Source organism: Amblyomma mixtum, chromosome 5 (genome assembly GCF_055824585.1).
Source record: "Amblyomma mixtum isolate Tamu chromosome 5, ASM5582458v1, whole genome shotgun sequence".
Taxonomy (NCBI): Eukaryota; Metazoa; Arthropoda; class Arachnida; order Ixodida; family Ixodidae; genus Amblyomma; species Amblyomma mixtum.
The window spans coordinates 118058917-118078442 of record NC_143016.1 but is presented as its reverse complement, the minus strand read 5'-3'; the positions used below and the strand labels follow the sequence as shown (position 1 = coordinate 118078442).

The 19526-nt window shown below is 47.4% G+C and overlaps 1 pseudogene; it reads left to right on the top strand.

Annotated features, from left to right (window-relative positions):
- Positions 1-950: 950 nt before the first annotated feature.
- The window catches only part of LOC149343452 (cystathionine gamma-lyase-like), a 75385-nt pseudogene continuing 56809 nt past the window's right edge, over positions 951-19526 (top strand).

Genomic DNA, 19526 nt, shown 5'->3' with positions numbered 1-19526 from the left:
AGCTTACATCCGGGTCGCTTGAGTTTTTATTAATTAGTACGGGCACGTGATATTTCAGTTCTCTCGCTAAATGCTAGAAATAAATGTTCCTATCATGTACCGTTTTCATTTTTCCACACGTGGGTACCTCACCTTGAACTACAGTGCATAAAATCACTATCGCAGAGCCAGAACCACGCAAGGTACACACTACGATCACGGCGCCATCTTGAGTGCTTTGAAAGCTAAAAGCCGGATGCATGGGCAGGTACTGCGTGTGGTACAAGAGGCGTGCTACGATTGTCGGTTATTCGTTAGCTGAAAGTCTCTGATAAAAAGCCAGATAAACGAGCTTCACTGTTTGCCCGCCTATGTGGATAAGACTGACTAGCGAGAGGCCATGGTCTAGACAATCAGAGCAGTTGAAATAATAGATAAGACCTATGCTGTAACCGACAAGAGCTCCAGGCAATATGTTTTTAAACGTAGAGGTACCTAGGCCTGTCGGGATCATATCAGACCCAGGAAGACCTTCTGAGAGCTCGTAAATCTACCCCTGCTATTGAAAAAGTACCCTGGATGGCCAGGAATAATCGTCGCAAGCGCTGACAATCCGAAGGCCAATTTGTGCACTCTCAGTGGCGTAACCAAGCTATATTATGACACGGCCTATGTTTATTATGACAAGTATATTACGACATGCACTTGTCCTGAATGCGTATCAGTAGAACTTGCCCATTTTCTATGCGGAATCTACGGGCACCAAGATGCTGTCGATTCTTTTCTTCTTCTTCTTCTTCTTCTCCACAGTAAACATGGCACATACCCACGCGGGGGGATTGGCCAAGGTACGGTGGTGAATGCCAAGGGGAAAAAAAATAAAAGCGGGAAAAAAGCGAAGTAAAATAGTGAATGTTTGAAATTAGAAAATATGTATGAATTGTTAAAAATTCATCTTTCTCTCAGCCTTGATGTATGTTTCAGGCATAGCAGCTATACACAATGTGACGCATCTGCTAAATACAGGCGACCACGTGTTCACCGTCGACTCTATTTACCGAGGTAATGAGATTAACCAACTACAATTTCTTTAGCCGCAATGGTCTCTGCGACCGGTCGACAGGTATGGCGCCTTAGTCGCATGCGACTTGTATATATCCCTCTTTCAGGCACATACTACAAGTTGTTCACAAACTTGGTGAAGACTCAGAGATTTGATGTGACGTTTGTAGACGCTACGTACCTGAAGAAAGTTGAGGCTGCATTAAGTGCACTTACCATGGTAAGTGCGATGATGTATGCACCATACTATTGGTCTGCGTTCGCTATTAAAGGCGGTTTTTTATTCTGAATTTTTGAATAGGCGCATATGTAATAGACTCAAAGTCAGCCACCGCTATCAGTTTTCGGCGCAGTTGTTGGCATGCGGCTTAATAACAGATGATATTCGTATTAGCGAATTGAAATTCGTATTAGCGAATATTCGTATTAGCGAATTGAGAGCGGGCCGTGGCCCGCCCACAAGCGCTTGCGCTTCTGCGGGCACACGCTATGTACTGTGTATATATATCTTGCAATAAAATTCCTGTATGTATGTATGTATGTAAATGAGGGGCCAATTTAGCGCACAACTTCTGTATACATCGGCGGGCCCCAGCCGTCACAAAAGCAATTATATTAAGCAGAAGGCAGGCATCCCTTCGCTCAGCACCCATTTAAGACAGAGGCAAGACTTCAAAAATAATTTGAAAAAAATTCTCTGGGGAGGTTTTACTAAAGGCTAATGCTATGAAACTTGCTAACAATCTTCAGAACAGATGAAGCTTATATTAGAGCTGAAAACTGGACCAAAATGCTTTTTAGTAGTTTTCTTTTTGCTTTCTGTACGTTTATACTAGTATTCCTTTTTTTTAAAATTGACTCGATGCAGTGTTTAAATTTTGTACGGGAGTAGAAACTGCTTTTGTACACAAGTAATAGCGAAATTACGCGCTTTGAAGAAAAATAAATTTAATATTTTTGATTTCTTGATGCAGTTAGATGTTTTTCATTTTTGGTATGTTTCTCTAGGCCATAAAAACACAAACCGAATTAGGTTAATTATTCTGGCACCAATTATAGAAAAGGAATTGTTTAAATGTCTGGAAAATATTCCTTGCATACGCTTAATAGTCCCTAATAAACGGGTACATAAAGCTTCAAAAACTGTTCTTAGAAACACGCGAATAAATCCTCTGAAAACATCCACTTTTCCGATCGACGTAATGAAAATAAGGATAAAAAAAGCCCTTATGCAGTCGCGAATACTAAGGCGCGTTACGCGTCTTGACAACTAAAGAGGCTATATATAACAGAATGTCGAAAAAAAAAAGATAATTTTATTGACACATTTCACGTATAACAGTTATCAGCCAATCCATACGTCAACGCCAAATTCTCCCATAGCGGCCTGAAGAAAGCAAACTCTAGCGTCTTGCGCTTGTTGTGGCAAGGGTACCTCGTAAAAAAAAAAAAAAAACATCTCCCAGCTGCAGTCAAACCAACGCCGGCGAAAACAGAGCAGCATAGTTGCCCGGTGCTTCAGATAAATCGGTCACCACTGTAGCTTCTTGTGCAGATTGCAAGCGCAATAATTATTCATTCTTAAACGCCAGTTCTTCTTCAGGCACAAGATGCACGGAAGGAGTTGAAACCAGTACTAACAGAGGTTTCCTGTCTGTATCTACTCCACTTCTTCAGTTCATCACATACGAGCGCCAAAAAAGGCTAAATTTAGATATAAATAGCATCAATAAATATATTGTGATGAGCTCGTCGACTCAGGAGAACTTGAATGCACAAGCCCCGGCTTTTTAAAGGCAAAATGACAAGTACTGGCAACATCGAACAACTCAGAAATATGATTTTGAATAAAGCCGAGCGAAGCCCCAAAAATATTTATAAATCGTATAAATTATGCATTTGAGTACTTTAAAACCTTAAGAACCGGCATTCATTAGTAAAGCGCAAGAGGAAGTGTTTTTTGACGCCAGAGTAATTTTTAAATCATACAAAAAGAAAGAAATGGCAAGACCCAGATTGTAGTGCAAGGTCTTCATTTTTCCGGCAATACAGGGAAACAGCCATGTTTAGTCGCTTCATGTTTGGAATGGCAATCCATAAACCTTACTCTTTTTTAATACGAATTATTAGCTTTCCAGCATAAAAACCTGCGCATACCTGTGTAGTTGATGTAGTCGACACAACAAACGTCCAGATAAAACAAATAAATGGGCAGGTTTATTAGCCTGCGAAGGTTACATAAGAACACAGAAAAGACGGAGCACAGCACGCATGTCCTTTTCCGCAAGCGAGTTCGTACGGCACTGTCCGTGTCCCTCTCTCCGACCGGATGTCGAGGGGGCCACGGCAACCGGCGAGCGGTGTCCAGATGTGGCTCCGCGCCTCTTGGGCCTCCCGCTGCTCTTCCAAGAAGGGGAGCGTGGTCGCCGGTGCTCGGAGAATGGCGGCCGCTGCAGGACTCGAACGGCCGGCGTCGCCTGTGCACTTGTCTCAAGAAACCGGAGCGCCTCCGTCGACAACAGTCGGCCATCCTTTTCCTTTCCAGCCGCCCTCGGTTGGTGTGCATCTTCGCTTCATCTGCTTTCTTTTTTCAAACCTCACTTTCCTCACCCTCGTCGTTGTCCGACGAATGATCCTCGCTTGCCACCGTTCCCAGCTCAAAGCGCTTCATCCTGTCCGCCGCCACGACGCCTTCGTAGAACCGCTGCGTCCGCTGGACCTCTGGGAAGTCTTGCACCCTGTATCTGTCGTTGGGAAGTGTTTCCACGACGACATCCCAGGTAGCACACGGCAGCGGGCCAATATTGGAAATCCAATGGCAAAGCGTGGCCCTAACTAGGCCCAGAGTTGCCAGTGAGCATCCGATATTGGTTGTGCCACTCCTTAGCACATCCAACAATGGCCCTGGTTGTCCGTCGCTTTACCAGTATTGGCTGAGCCGTAATTAGATCCTGGCTATTATGGGCCAGGTTAGCCAGGATTGCCCCATTGTTTGCCATTGCTGGCTGTGCCATCATCGAATCCTGGCTATCATGGCCCATGTTAGCCAGTGTTGTTCCACTCTTTGCAAGAATTGGCTATGCCATTTCCGGGAGCTGGCTATATTGGCCTAGGATTGCCACCGCTTATCCAGTGTTCAAAGTATACTGGCAAACGTTGGTAAACATTGTGTCATCCATTAAAATGGGTTCAAAATTATTTTTATTGTCGAGTACCATATCGGCAGTTCATAATTTTCGAACGCGCTAAAACATGCGAGTTCAAAGATTTGGTTTTATTTATTATTATATTTTAACCGAACACTTTTGCAGTTTGTGAGCAAAGCTACCCATGATTCCGTTGGAAAAGCTGCACTCTGGTTGCGCAGTGAGCAGCAATAATACGTTTAGGAGAATTGCGATCGAAGTCCTGTTGATCAGAATTAACGTTCTGATTACACCCGAGACGCCTTCAACAAAAATTGTCAACAGGCGCCTTCAACAAAAATCAAATAAGTTTGATTTGATTAAATTTGTGGAATAAAAAAATCACTTTTTTTATTCGCTCTAGGAATTCACTGCCGCAGTGCGCAGCTGGTGTCTGCTTCATGGAGATCGCGATACAAACGTAATAGATTAGCGCAAGTGCATACGCTAAACCGAAATTGTGCTCAGTTTTGGCAACGTCCAGAAACGAAGCAGTCGCCTCGTAATTTCGAATTATGCGTTGCGCTCGTGAAATATTAGGCGGGTGCTTCATAAACGCACGCGGACACGTGCTAAGCGATTCTTACGCTTCCCTACCTCGTGCCCTGTGATCGCGCCTTTCCCGTGTTTTCTGATTTACTATTTCCTTCCTTTTCTGCAAATCGTAGTGTTGGAAATTGTTCTTTTTGACCATTTTATTCTTCTGTTGCGTAATTTGCATTGGGGGCAATATAGCTCTTGCTCACGTCCTTGCATATTTACTCGCAAGTTTTTTTTTTCTTTCGAACATGAACTTTATTGATGAAAACCATCGAAAGTAGTTGCGAACCACAATTCAACCTGCCTTTGTTTGTTTTTGCTTTTTTTTGCGCGAAACTTCCACACCAACAAACAATTTGAGGATTCTTCGACGACCACTGAATAAATGGACTGACAACTGGCGTTAGACGCATGTTAACCTAGCTTGTTTGGCGTATGTACTGTACATGAAACTATGAAAGAGCGCGCATTTTGCTTGGATATTTTTTTGCTTTATATTTTTGTTATTATGTGGTAAAATTTTAAGCTATCTTGAACTAACAGAAGCCACATCATGCGGCCCCACAAAATACGCGAGTGTCTGAAGTCGTTTTGGCGAAATTCATCTTGAAGCTGCACGTTTTTCACTTCAAAATTTTCGGGCTTTTGCTGCAGCTTTGTAGCAATACTTTGACGCTTCCGTGTTTCCCATCCACTTGTTCCTTGTAGGTATTGCTTTCCGTACTGCCTGTGGCCATGTGACTCGTTCTCCAAAAATTCCAAACCCTTTTCACGTGTTTTGGCCCCTTTCCCTCTCTCTTTCAAGTCTTCCCATATCTCCCCACCTGTTCTCCCGGCCGCGTCCTTTTTTTAGGTAGCGGGCTAACCCCCCACCCCGCGAAGCGCTTTTTTTATTTTTGGTTGTCACTTCCTCAAAGCTATTTTCCCTCGCGCGCAGCTACGCGCTTCGCTGTTCGTGCACCCTTCCACGATCTCCCTGTCTCCACCTTTCAGCTCGAGGACTTTTCTCGGAACCACAAAACCTGTGTAAAGGAAAATGACTATCCCCTCCAGCCAACCCCTCCACCCCCCCCCCCCCCCCCCGCACCATCGTCTCCACTGCTCGTCTTGGAACCGCGCGACGCATCACAATAAGACATTCTTGACTCCACGGCGGAGCCCAACCACGTGCACGACCAACACGACGAAAATGCATGCACACTCGAGCTAGCACCGTTCATAGTCTGTGCACGCGAAAAGCCACGCTCATATATTAGGAGAGCTCCGACGCTGTTCGTACCGCCTGCAAGATCTTATTTGTAAGTACTAAAACTCTTTTATCTTGATACACGTCTGGAAGTTAGTGGTTTTTGTAGTAAACGTCGCTTTGACTACATGCGCCTTTATTTTTTCGGCAGGAAAACAGAGCAGCCAAAAAGCACGAGGACGACTTCTGTGTACCCACTCTCATTGCGAAATGGCTTGCTTGACGTCGTGCGCAGTGGAGTTGTGGCCGAATGATGAGAATTTAATTTTTCGTCTTTGGTAAGATGAACTCACTGAATATTCACTACTTTGGCTAACAGCGGGTTTGAACTCATATGACCTGAGATGAGATGCATTCGGGAATATGTCCTTTACCGCTTATGCACGACGGAAATCAGAACCGCTTAATTAATTTTCCACTGCAGACCAATTGGTAACAATATGTGTAATACTTCCGTACTGTTTCTTTTTGCCTTCTACACTTGCAGACTCAATAGAAAACCCGCAATTTCTGGTTAAAGCTTTTGCCCAAGTTCTCTCGCAATGAAAAAGGGCATTACTCTGGACTATCAGACTAGTATTTTTGTGTGGTTTGCAAGTCGCAGTTTCGAATCCAATTATAGCATGCATGCGAAGCGACTAAGGTAAAACAAAGGTGCCCTGAGTTCCTTAATTGCGTTCAGCGTATTTCGCAAAAAATCGCAAACCGTATTTTTAACCCTATTAAAAAAAAACTAATAAAAAATGTTGTTTTGACGTCCATGTGGAAGAGACGCTACAACCTGTGCATATTTACTTGAATAAAAAATTAGCTCGCAATTTAGCGATACGAGTTATGATATTAAAACAAAATAATACATTAATCTGTTTTCAATATCACATTAATTTGCTTATGTCGCATTGAATATACTTACTGGGAGGGCGGCACGTCGCATTGGACTAAATTAAACCATTTGGTATAAGAGAAGTTTAGTAAATTAAATTCCACTTTGTGCAACTAATGTGGTGCTGGTTCTTAAGAATAAATTTAAAATTATCCTGTAAAATATGTTGCTAGTGTCTTCACGATGACTGTGTTTCACAAAATTCGGTGTTATTTAATCATTTTTGTTTTTGTTCTGTGATGGCCATAATTCAACTTACCATGACATCATGCATCTCGATCGTTGCAGGCTTGGCGCTTCGTGAGGCCATCGTGCAAGAGCTGGACGAGGAATTTGTTTGAATGCAGTCCAGCAGCCCTCTTGCAAGTGGAGTGCAACGATTACTTCGGATATGACTGATCAGTTCACTGGAGGACAGCTCCGTTGAGCATTTTATGGATGCCTTAGCCGTGCCGCAGCAGCTTGCCCAGATGCTTTGCCCAACCTGATCGGCACGCACCAAACTTGAAAATAAATTGTTTTCCCACAGCCTCTGCCACCATGCTCTTGGGCCCCCTTTCTTTACTCCCCAGGGTGGCTGGTGGTAGCGCAAACCATCCTGTGGGGGCTAAAAGCGTGATTCTTGTAACTCAAAGCAATAAACGGGTCTTTTTTCTGGAATTCTTTCGCACCCTCTATTATGAATATTTGCTAGGTAGAATGGTATGTACATCCATCCACATTGCCGGTCATTGGCGAGTGGGTTAATTGCATGTGCCAGCGTTCGAAAGCTGGATGCCATTATTCGAAAGCTGGAAACCATTATTCGAAAGCTAGATGCCATTATTCGAAAGCTGGAAACCATTATTCGAAAGCTGGCTACCAATGTTTGAAAGTTGGCTACCAATGTTTGAAAGCTGGCTACCAATGTTTGAAAGTTGGATACCAGTATGAGACCCTTGCTGGCCCATGCTGCAGAACGAACATCGGTACTGCGTTGGCCGCTTGATCGTCCGAACATTGGCCCAAAACTGGCATGAAAGTAGGTCCAATGTGTGAAGTGGTAGCGCTCGGCCCAAATGCCAGTGTAGGACCGATGTTCGTGCCAATTTTTGCCAACAGTTGACCGACCTTAGGCCAATGTTGTTGTGCTGCCTGGGATATGGGCCTCTGTACTTTTGGCACAATTTACGGGACTCCCCCGTTGCAGCTGGTTCCCTCTCCATGCAACACCATGTCGCCCGGTTGGTAGCTCGGCGCGGTCTTTCTTCGTTTGTTGTAGTTACTTCTCTGCTTTTCTTGGTCCCGGCGTATGTTGTCGATGGCCTTCTCCAACTCGTGTTTCCACTCTGCCCAAGTGCGCTGGACATTCGTCAGGCCGTCGTACCACGTCTTGGCAACACCTTGCAGCTTTGTGAGTGCGAAGCACGTCGTTTGCTGGTCGCTCCAACCGTACGCTGCAGCCAGGTTGTCTACCTTGTTCAGCCACATTTCGACTGTTGGCTGGTCGTTAGATGACGGGTCATAACTTGGCACCAGTTGTGCGCTTGCCGTGGCCAGTCGTCCATCCACGACGCTTGATGTTCCCGTCGGTGGGTGGTGTGGCGTTTGAGCCGCCTGCAGAAGCTGGGCTGCTCCCTGCAAGGCCTCACGTACCGCCGTCTGCACCGCAGCCTGCATCAGCGCCTGGAAGTCGAAGGCCCCGGGGGCTCTTCCGTTGGGGTTGTCCAGTCCGTGGCCGTCTACCGTGTCGGCGTTCATGGATCCCCGCCCTGAATTAGACTGCCCCTCGTCGCTTCGTAGAGTATCGCTTTCGCTGAGTGCCGCCTCCCTTGCTCCCACATCGTTGGGTGCGTCGCTGTCCGTTGAAAGGCCCGGTCGTGGTGCTACCTTGCTCGCAGGACCTTCCGTCGTTGGCTTCGATCGGAGCATCATCGTGGCTTACGTGGTCGAAGCTCTCGGTGAAGGCGCCAGTCTTGCAAGGCAGTCTCAATCCCACTTCTGAAGATGTAGTTGATGTAGTCGACACAACAAACGTCCAGATAAAACAAATAAATGGGCAGGTTTATTAGCCTGCGAAGGTTACATAAGAACACAGAAAAGACGGAGCACAGCACGCATGTCCTTTTCCGCAAGCGAGTTCGTACGGCACTGTCCGTGTCCCTCTCTCCGACCGGATGTCGAGGGGGCCACGGCAACCGGCGAGCGGTGTCCAGATGTGGCTCCGCGCCTCTTGGGCCTCCCGCTGCTCTTCCAAGAAGGGGAGCGTGGTCGCCGGTGCTCGGAGAATGGCGGCCGCTGCAGGACTCGAACGGCCGGCGTCGCCTGTGCACTTGTCTCAAGAAACCGGAGCGCCTCCGTCGACAACACCTGTAGAAAGGAAGAACATGGCACCTACTCGGCTACTATCCATGTTTCAATACTCAATAAGTGTCCATCAAAGCAGCTCTACACTGATAGGATCCAGTCTACTAATGAAGCTTAGGTTCAGGACAGGGTCGTGAGCAGTAGCACCTAAGCGCACTAAAAGCAGCTTCCATATATGAAAACGCAAATTTGAGCGCCTCCTATAGACAGAATTAAGGCTAAATTTCTACTAACCTGCTACGAACCTACGACCATTGCCATGAAGAGCAAAACTTTTAATCTCTGTGTGCTATTTCGCCCTCTTAATTCGTCGCTTTTAGTTTTTAGTGTACATTGCAGCCCACGGAACATGACATGCGGCTCATCATCCTTTCTCCCCTTTATTGTCACTCTCCTGTTGCCTTCTCCTTGCAAAGCTTGTATGGTAGGAAACGCCCAGCAACCCGGCTTTGAAAGTGGTGACATCAAAGCGGTCTGCGAGGTGGTAAAAAGCAAATGCAAGGCAACTGTAGCCGTCGACAACACATTCGTGACTTCTTATTTTCAGGTGGGTGTGCTTCTCCTACAAAACTCTGTTATAAACGACGCATTGGCTTTCTCCTCTTCCTAACGTGCAGAAAGTAGAAACGAATACTAATTTTATTTCTTCGTTCTTTGCTCACAGAAGCCTCTACTTCTTGGAGCTTATGTTTATGTTCAGTCTCTTACAAAGTGCCTGAATGGTAAGAACAGTTTTTGCGTGTTGAAACGTGAGTGGTCTTCAGAGCTGAGCGTACCGCTTTCGAGAATATTCACTTATGGTTCGTCCCTTGAAGCTTCACTCCGTTTTGATCAAGAAAATGTACATTGAAGCTTCTATAGTGCACTGATTCTGTTAAATAAATGGGCAGGCAGAAGTGGGGGATTTGGTCATACGTCATTTTTTCTCTATGCCACAATAACTAGAGATTGCACCTACCTTCACTATTGTAAGGCGCATTCACAGCGGCGACTCACGGAAGTTGGGCGTCTCGTTTCTTGGGTTGGGTGTCTTGGTTTCTTGTAGGACCAAAGTCGGTCGCGCTACGTCGGTGGGTAGTCGATGTGAACGCATATTTATGCCTGCTTAAAATCTCATGCACTGTGCTTCTGCATCCCGTTTTAGCATTACTCGAGAGTACAAAGATTTTTCCTTTCTAAATCTTAGGGCACGGCGACTTGCTGATGGGCGCTGTATGCACAAACAACAAAGAAATTTGCGACAGATTGCGGTTCTTTCGAAAAGGTAAGCTTACTATATATGACGACAATGTGAAGTAACCGACAATGCTAGTTCACGAGTAATGGATCGCAGTATCGGTAATTTCACGGTGATGAGAAGCGCTTATTAGGGAATACAAGATTTATTTTACACTTAAGAATACTTAACTCCGTTTCAAAGCTTTGAATTGGCAATTTTTTAAACACATCGGGCTGCTTCTTCTCTGCGCAAGGAAAAAGAAATGAAGAAAACGATGTGCTATTAAGCGATCAGGAACGGTTTAGATCGGATTGAACTCAGTGGTATGCACCTTTCCGATCCGAAAAGTAGGAAATGTTCTTGCGAAAGACTTCATGAGCGATGAAACTACACTCAGAAAACTATGTACATGGGTGAGATATAAGGAACACGAGGCAAAAGTGAAAGGCAGTCTGCAGGAAACCTATTTACTTTTTGTGATTTACATCCAGCTGCTGGAGCCGTTCCTTCGCCCTTCGACTGCTTCCTTGTAATCCGCGGCCTCAAGACTCTGCACGTTCGCATGGAGCGCCACATGCAGAATGGCCTCAAGATAGCAAAGTTCCTTGAGGCACATTCTCTGACCGAGAGAGTATTCCACCCAGGAGGGAGAGCTGAATGACTGCAAGATCTACTGACTGCAGGCACTAACTTAGTCGTGAACATTATGTATGAAAGCCATTGCTTGACGCTGAGAGTCACGAAGCCTGTGTAGACAATAGTGGCTGGTCGGCCCAAATAGCCAGCACAATGCCAGCTTTAAAGTACGAAAATCATTTTGAAAACCTCACAGTAACATATTTTTGGCTCTCATCTTGAAATTAAAGTTTTTCATGTAACTCTTGGCTTCAGAATGACGTCAGCGGATAAGCGATTTTTCTAGTAATCCACCAATCCTTGCAGGATAGGGTTTTGGTCTGGCGAACAACAGCATTTACTGCTTAAAGCGCAAAAATACAATCAGAACAATTTCAATACCACAGTTTTCCATGCTTGTTAAAATTTAACTCAACGAGAAAGAAAAGCTAAAAAAAATGATGCACCATTCTAGAACATTGCAGAAGGAACGCCATCGTAAAGTTTTGCAGAAATTGGAGCTCAAGGGGAAAAAAAGAGCCTGAATGAAACGTTGTCGCATAATGTTACCATTCAAACCCGCAGGTCTAGCCAGCCGCCCGCAGCATGACGTGGCGAAGCGCCAATGTTCAGGCTTTAGTGGCATGGTGGCGTTCCTGATCAGAGGTGGCTTCGAAGAGGCCTCCCTTTTCCTTAAAAGTCTCAAAATCGTCGCCCTGGCCGGGAGTCTTGGTTCCACGGAGAGCGTTGCACAAGTACCGTGAGTGTGCCCTGCTACAGAGTTGTGCTCACCGGGCGATTTTTCTGTTCAGCCGCGGGAAACTGTACGAAAGCTCCGCAGATAGTTTAAACAGAACTGACATAGAATCCCTCAGTTTCGTTTAATCGCACCACAATCTTGGCTTTAGCTTGGTAAAATCGGAATGGCCTTTCGTTTGCTCCAGCAAGAGGTCAAAATTTATTGCGCTATTTACTGCTATTACTATTAACTTCTGTTTCCAAGAAGAACCAGCACCTCTTCACGCCTATGGACTCGATTGTTCACACAGCTGTTCACCACAGGGCTTATGAAGAGTCAAACGAGCATGAGCCCATGGCCAACCAGAGTTAAAAAGCGCAGTAGTATAGGATATTACGACCCCTGGCTGTCTACAAAAAATGAGCAGGTCTTCACACTTTTTTTAAACTTAACGAGGCTCTCCAAGCTGACGATGTAGCAAGGCGCTTCCGCCTTAAATAAATCGCTTATGCATTTTTAAGTTACGATTAATATTCAGACAACGATTTCAATGACCGACTACGAGATGTGGCAAATATAATCGAGCAGTACGGCCCAATACTACCTACAGCTAGAACAAATGCCTACTGATTCGCAATAATTCCTTCAAAACTAATGCATTAACCTTTCAGCGCGTTCTAAAAAGAGCAATTCGTTAGTCCAAGAGTCGAATAAACCCAAAACTAATCGCGAATTGCGTAAGATATGTAGCGGTGGCTACGCTGCAAAAAAAAACATGAATTTTTTTTGCTGTGGCCTGTGAATAAAGAGTGCAAAATCTTCACGCCACAAGCGGTTATTTGGGCATCGAACGCTTGCCAACGTTCCAGGTTTGTCTATGGTTAAAGAATGCAGCGCGAAAAGACACGGACAAACGAAGAAGTGGACAGGACTGGCGTTTGTCCTTGTCTTTTCGCGCTGCATTCTTTAACCATGATCACTGACCAATAAGCCCAAACAGCCACTTTAGTTCATCAGGTTTTTCCGTGCACATTGCGCGCCCAAGTTAGCCACCACAGTCTGTTTCATCGTCAGCGATCAACTACTATTTGGTTTTAATCCAGTGTGTCACGCGGTTCTTTTGAAAGCGTGAAAAACCATTCAAAATGAAGCAGTTTTTTTTAAAGTACAGGCTTATCTGTTTCTTTTCATGCCACTCAGCTTCCGAACTGAAACTTTTCACTTACCTCTAGTGCTTACGACTCAAAGGCACTACAGGTAAGTGAGAAGTTTCACTTAATGCGAAAGATTCTTAGGCAATAGAGGCTCTTAACAAAGCGCTGAAAAAAGTATTAAATAAGGAGAAAAAAACTGCGGACCATTTAGTCTTTTACTGAGATGAATATGAGCGCATATATCTGTGTGCATTCAGTGTATTCCAAGTATATGTTCATTGAGTATCCACACACGTTGCGCGCATAAGCTGGCTGCTTGCGCTTGCACTACATGTTCTGACAGTACCGGAGATCACACACTTCCGTGTTCTCGCTAGTGGAGGTTTGTATAGTACCTGCAAAGTACGCGATGCTATTCTGTAAGGATTGAGAAGTGCAACTCTATACATGCAGCAGGATGTTTTGTATTATCGGTGTCCCGTCTGTACTCGGTATAATAAGTAGGGATTTGAAGGAGAATTTGCAAATAAAGAGATATCACTGGACGATTACGGCCCTCCGTAAAGCGAATTTTGACCGCAGCTGCAGAAGTGTTTTGATTCTGGGGTATATTCAGCTAAAGAACTTCATATATTTGCAGCAATAGAGCAATGTTTTTAGTGCTCTACACATACACCTTCTTCTTCGACTAGCTCGCCTCTCTGGTAAGCAGCTCCAAGCGTGCGACACCTCCACCGCTGAGCTCCCCCATGCACCACGGATGGCGCGTTTCGCAGCATCCGCCGCAGACGGAGCGTGGCACGTCGCTACCCTCTCGTCATACTTTGCTCCTTTTACGGTAACCGTCCATGGTAACCACGGTAACCCCACCCGGTTATTGTGATAACGACCGATCTGCCAATGATGAACGCTTTGCCCAGACGAAGACAAGTCCCCTTGTCGAAACGTTGGCTCTCAGCAACCTGAGGTTTTCCCCTCCCTTGTTCATTTTGTGATCGCCAAGGACCATCTACCCCACCCTCTCTCTACCATAGCTTGATGTGGTGTGTGACAAAGGCCGTGCTCAGGTTTTTATGTGAAACAGGCCTGGATACCCGCCTGTGACCACCTGTGCACTACCTACACAGTTTACACAGTTCACACTGCTTGCTTGGTTTACGGTCTGACATGCGAGAGAGTGCACATTTACGTTTTCACGAATCCACCACTACAGTATGTGTTATTGACACTGTTGGTGTGTGTATCAAAGACATGAGTTTCACGTGCGTCTACTCACCGCGACGCGAGGGCCAGCCAGTGTGTGTGTGTGTGCGTGTGCGTGTGCGTGTGCGTGTGCGTGTGCGTGTGCGTGTGCGCGTGTGCGCGTGTGCGCGTGTGCGTGCGTGCGTGCGTGTGTGCGCGTGTGCGTGTGTGTATGTGTGCGTGTGTGTGTGTGCGCGTGTGTGCGCGCGTGTGTGCGCGTGCGCGCCTGAGCGCGTGTGTGTGCGCGTGTGTGCGTGCGTTCGTGTGTGTGTGCGTGCGTGTGTGCATGCGTGCGTGTGTGCGTGCGTGCGTGCGCGTGCGTGTGTCCGTGCGTGCGTGTGCGCGTGCGTGTGTGTGTGTGCGTGTGTGCGCGTGTGTGCGTGTGTGCGTGTGTGTGTGTGCGTGTGTGCGCGTGTGTGCGCGCGTGTGTGTGTGCGTGTGTCCGTGCGTGCGTGCGTGCGCGTGTGCGTGTGCGTGCGTGCGCGTGTGCCTGTGTGCGCGTGTGCGTGCGTGCGCGTGTGCGTGTGTGCGTGTGTGCGTGTGTGCGTGCGTGCGTGTGTGCGTGTGCGTGCGCGCGCGCGTGTGCGCGTGTGTGCGCGTGTGTGCGCGCGTGTGTACGCGTGTGTGCGCGTGTGTGCGCGTGCGTGCGCGCGTGCGCGTGCGTGTGCGTGTGTGCGCGTGCGCTTGTGTGTGCGTGCGTGTGTGTGCGTGTGTGTGCGTGTGCGTGTGCGTGTGTGTGCGTGTGCGTGTGTGTGCGTGTGTGGACATCACCGATGTAACTCATTGTATTATGCCGTCGTATACCTTCATTCGCACTTTCCCTTCCCTCCTCTTCCCTTTCCCCAGTGTAGAGTAGCAGGTAGGCCAGGGCCGTGTTAAAACCGGTCAAGCTATCCTCCTTTCCTCGCTTTAAAATTCTTTCCTCTCTATTTACTGCCTCGTTGGAGCCGAAAGGGCGCACGATTTTGCGTTTCCTCCATATCACCAAAGTTTATTGCCCTAAGTGTAAACCCCGATTTAACCTCGGCAGCCCACTCGCTAATATTAAAAAAATACACAAACTCAAGCAAAGTTAGGTCCTAGCTTACCTACATCGTATTTAGTGTGACGAAGTATATCGGGGGTTATTTTTCTTATTTTAATTTGATATTTAGAAATATTTCATTTTATTATTTTTTGTCTTCCTTCTAGGGACACATCTGCTCATTAGCATACATCGTAAGGCAACGCATATACTAGGTTTGCTTTTGTTCACCAACAAGTAACGTGGTTTGTACCCTATGGACCGCCAATAAAGAAAACAAAATGGTATGTACCCTATGACTGCCATGCCCGCCTCGCAATCTGAATGTCCTGGGATCAATTTCTCGCACTTTCGGAAGAAATTTTACATTTTTTTTAATCATGGTGCCGCCATCTGCTAATATTTTTGGACCACTGCTGCTGTTCAACCCCGTCAGCAGGTTCCATTGCCAATGAGCCGTATATATAACGCTCTCGCAATAAAGGACTCGATGCTTAAAAAACGTCTGCGCTCTATATAATGCAAGGGCGCATTAATGAGGCAGATGCACTAAAAAAAACTCGGCAGAGGCGCTTAAGACTACTTACACGCCCGCTCACTTTGTGAACGCAGCCGCCGCGCACTGCCATATGATCTTGTCCGATGCCACGCAGCTGGCAATTCTACGTCTGCGTGATTCTACGCAGCAGCTGCCGCGACGCAGCCGCACTCCTTCTGATCATCGTGTTAACTTCGTGAACGCAGTCGCCGCGGTATAGCGGCTGGCTCTCCGCCTTAAGTGTATCAAGCAATTGATGATAGGTTAATGCCTATATATTCAGAATTGGTCTTTCTCTACTTAATATTCATAGATCCCTGTGAGTCTTCATACCGCTCCTGACGCAGCGGTGCAGGGGTTAAGCTGTGCGCCAGTGCCCTTGGATTAAATCAGGATTGTGGGGGCTACGTTCTGATGGAGGTAAATTGCAAAAGCACACGTGTGCTATGCAGTACAGAGCGCCTTAAAGAACCAGATTGCGTTAATATATTCTAACAGGGCCTCATACGCCGAATCAGGAAGGTTGGCCAAAAGCTTGATCGTAACCTTTTCGTTGCCCGGCGTGGTACCCCGTCTCATTTTAGCAAGAGCCGCCCGCAGATCGCTCGTACGGGTCATCCAGAACCGGATTATTTCTGCCTGCATAGAGATATTCCTGTCCACGGGTGTCTTGGACTTGATATAGTTACTGATCTGGTAGAGTCTGCGCAAGCTTGTCCGTATTACTTTTTATGAATTGCTCGTTGCAGATGTTTCTGTGCTTTTGGGCGGGTGTGAGTTGGATCTATGAGGCTGCGGAAAAGCCTGAAAGTATTGCGAATAGGCTAAGAGATATAACCCTCCCCTTAGATTGGAAAACGGCTCTCGTCACCTTCATCCCCAGGGCTGGTAAACCATCGATACCAATAACCTCCGACCTATCTCTTTAACGTCTTGTGCAACCAAGATTATGGAGACTGTGGTTCGAGATCGCCTCTGCGAATATATCGAGGCCCGTAATGCGTTCGCAGACACGATCTCCGGATTCCGGCCTAAAATGTCGGCAGAGGACATTCTGCTTCAACTCAGCCACGAGGTACTCAAACCAGCCGAGCACCCTTACAATCACAAGATGATTCTCGCCACGGATTTGAAAGGTGCCTTCGACTACGTGAAACACAGACTCATCCTCGCTCACCTCAGCGAGGCGCACTGCGGACACAACACTTTTAATTACATCGAACAATTCTTAAAGGACCGTGAAGCCTTTATTCGCATTCAAGACAACGAGCACGGTCCTTACACTACCGGTATGCGGGGCATGCCGCAAGGCGTACTGTTGTCCCCACTACTCTTTAATCTGTCAAAGCCCCACCTCCCTGCTCAACTAGCTGGAGTTGGAGGTGTACAGCATGCACTGTATGCCTACGACATCACCATTTGTGCAACAGAGGCCAAAATTGGTCAACTGGAGGACCGCCTGCAAACAGCGGCGGGCATAGTGGATCGCTATGCGGCGTACTATGGCCTCCAGTGCTTTCCTCAAAAACCATAATTCGTGCATCTCCGGCCCTCGCCAAGATGCAAGACCCCAAAACTTCTCTCTCTGGCTAGTGGACCCATACCCGAAGCCACTGAGATCAGATTCTTCGGACTCTTCATTCACCAAAATGGTTTGGTTTGGTTTATTGGGGTTTAACGTCCCAAAACAACTCAGGCTATTAGGGACGCCGTAGTGAAGTGCTCCGGAAATTTCGACCACCTGGGGTTCATTAACGTGCACTGACATCGCACAGTACACGGGCCTCTAGAAGTTTGCCTTCATCGAAATTCAGCCGCCGCGGCCTAGATCTAACCCCCGTCTTTCGGGTCAGCAGCCGAGCGCCGTAACCACTGAGCCACCGCGGCGGGGAAATTCACCAAAATCGTCGCACTGACAGAACCCTTCGCAAGGTTGGCAACCAAGTAAGCCGCATAGTCCGCCGCGTCTCCAACACGCGTGGGGGCCTCAGAAATAAGGATGCGATGCGACTCGGCCATGCTTTTGGGACGAGTCAAATTCTTTTTTCGACTCGGCACCTGCAGTTGTGCAAGCATGAAGAAAACATCTTGGAGGTTATTCGTCGTAAGATGATCAAAAGGGCGCTCGACCTCCCGATCTCTACCTCCAATGCGAGGCTCCTTGCATTGGTCGTCGTGAACACCTGTCGGGAGCTGCGCGAGGCGCACCTCACTAATCAATACACCGGTCTTTATATACAACGCGACCTTCACAATGAGTAAATGGTACGAGTGCCAAAACTATGGAGAGGCGCCCTCCGTGTTCGACCCCTTCCTACCAAAATGGGCAGAGAAGACCACAATGGACGGCGTCAGGCGCGGGCGAATTACCTGCAACACTACTATGGCTCCTAACACAGCGTTTTCTAAGTAGGCGTTGCGGGCTAATACCATTCCAGGGGAGGATGCTACACGGCCGCACTCATTCATGAGTAAAGACAGGTGAATTACCTCATTTTTAAAGCCCCTAACACAACCTACGCAGAGGAGGTAGCAATCACCCTGGCTGCCTCCCAAGCTCAATCTAAATTCATCTTATCCGACTCGCGAGGGGCCTGTCGGAATTAAGAGCTGGGCTTGATAACGCCTACAGGGCAAAGAGTGCTTCGAAGAGCAGCTCGGAATCACGACCCCACAATCCGATTTCTCATTTGAACACCAGGTCACCAAGGTTTACAAGAGAACGAGGCCGCCAACTCGGCCACCCACGCACTCACTCTCTCTTGTCCCTGTCCTTCCTTCTCTGTCTTTGTTCCTCGTCGCAGCGCTGGTGAAGTTGTGAAGATGTACCAACTAGCTCACATCACGGTATTGAAGCGCACTCACTAATCGGGCCCCGACCTGGACCCTCCCCACCTGGATCAGGCCACCTCTCCTCTTTTAACATTCAAAGATATATCCGCTCATTACCAGGACTCGCACCGTTAGTACCCGGCTCCTCTCAAGGACCTAGGAAAAGCGGGCGAAATAATACTTCTTGGACCCTATACTAACAGTGCTGGACAGTACTCAAACATTTCGATCCTTCCTTCTCTGGCCTCTGCTTTTTCTGTGGGGTGGTGGCTGACACCTTCCACATGGTCATGGCATGCCAGCAAAATCCTTCTCTTCCGTCCCCAGCCCATTCCCCTTGTCGAGAGGACCGGGAGGCCGCCCTACTCGGCTGCCTGGACCTAACGGCCCAATAAGTTCTGGTTCAGCGAGCTCGTGTGGCGGTACAGACCAGTGGGGTCCCTGAATAAAGGACTCAACCTAGTATAATACGAGCAGCGGCCTACTAGAGGCTGCTTCCCTGTCAACCTCTCTGTAGATATTATTAAATGCCTTTCATCATCGTCATCATAAAGAACCAGAGGTTTTCGAAGTTACCCCCAAGCCATCCACTACGGGGGGGGGGGGGGGGGGGGGGGGCGCTAGCGTCGGTGACGGGAGCGGTCGCATACCGCGTCGGCTCCGTGACAAATCGCAATCAATTGCGATACACCGACTTTTTCCCCTGCAAGCCTGGTATTATCGTCTCCAAGAACCTCAGCGGCACCCGTCTACACCACATTTGTTAAGGTGGGGCCAATTTTCGACCACTTTTCGGTCATTTGAAGCTTTCGTCACGCCGCGGTGGTGCTAAGCCTAATGGCGCCGGGGCCTGCGATGGCCCCGGTCGGGGATCCCTCGGCTCTGGCGGCTCCAAATCAAGTCACCGGATACGACCCGCAGT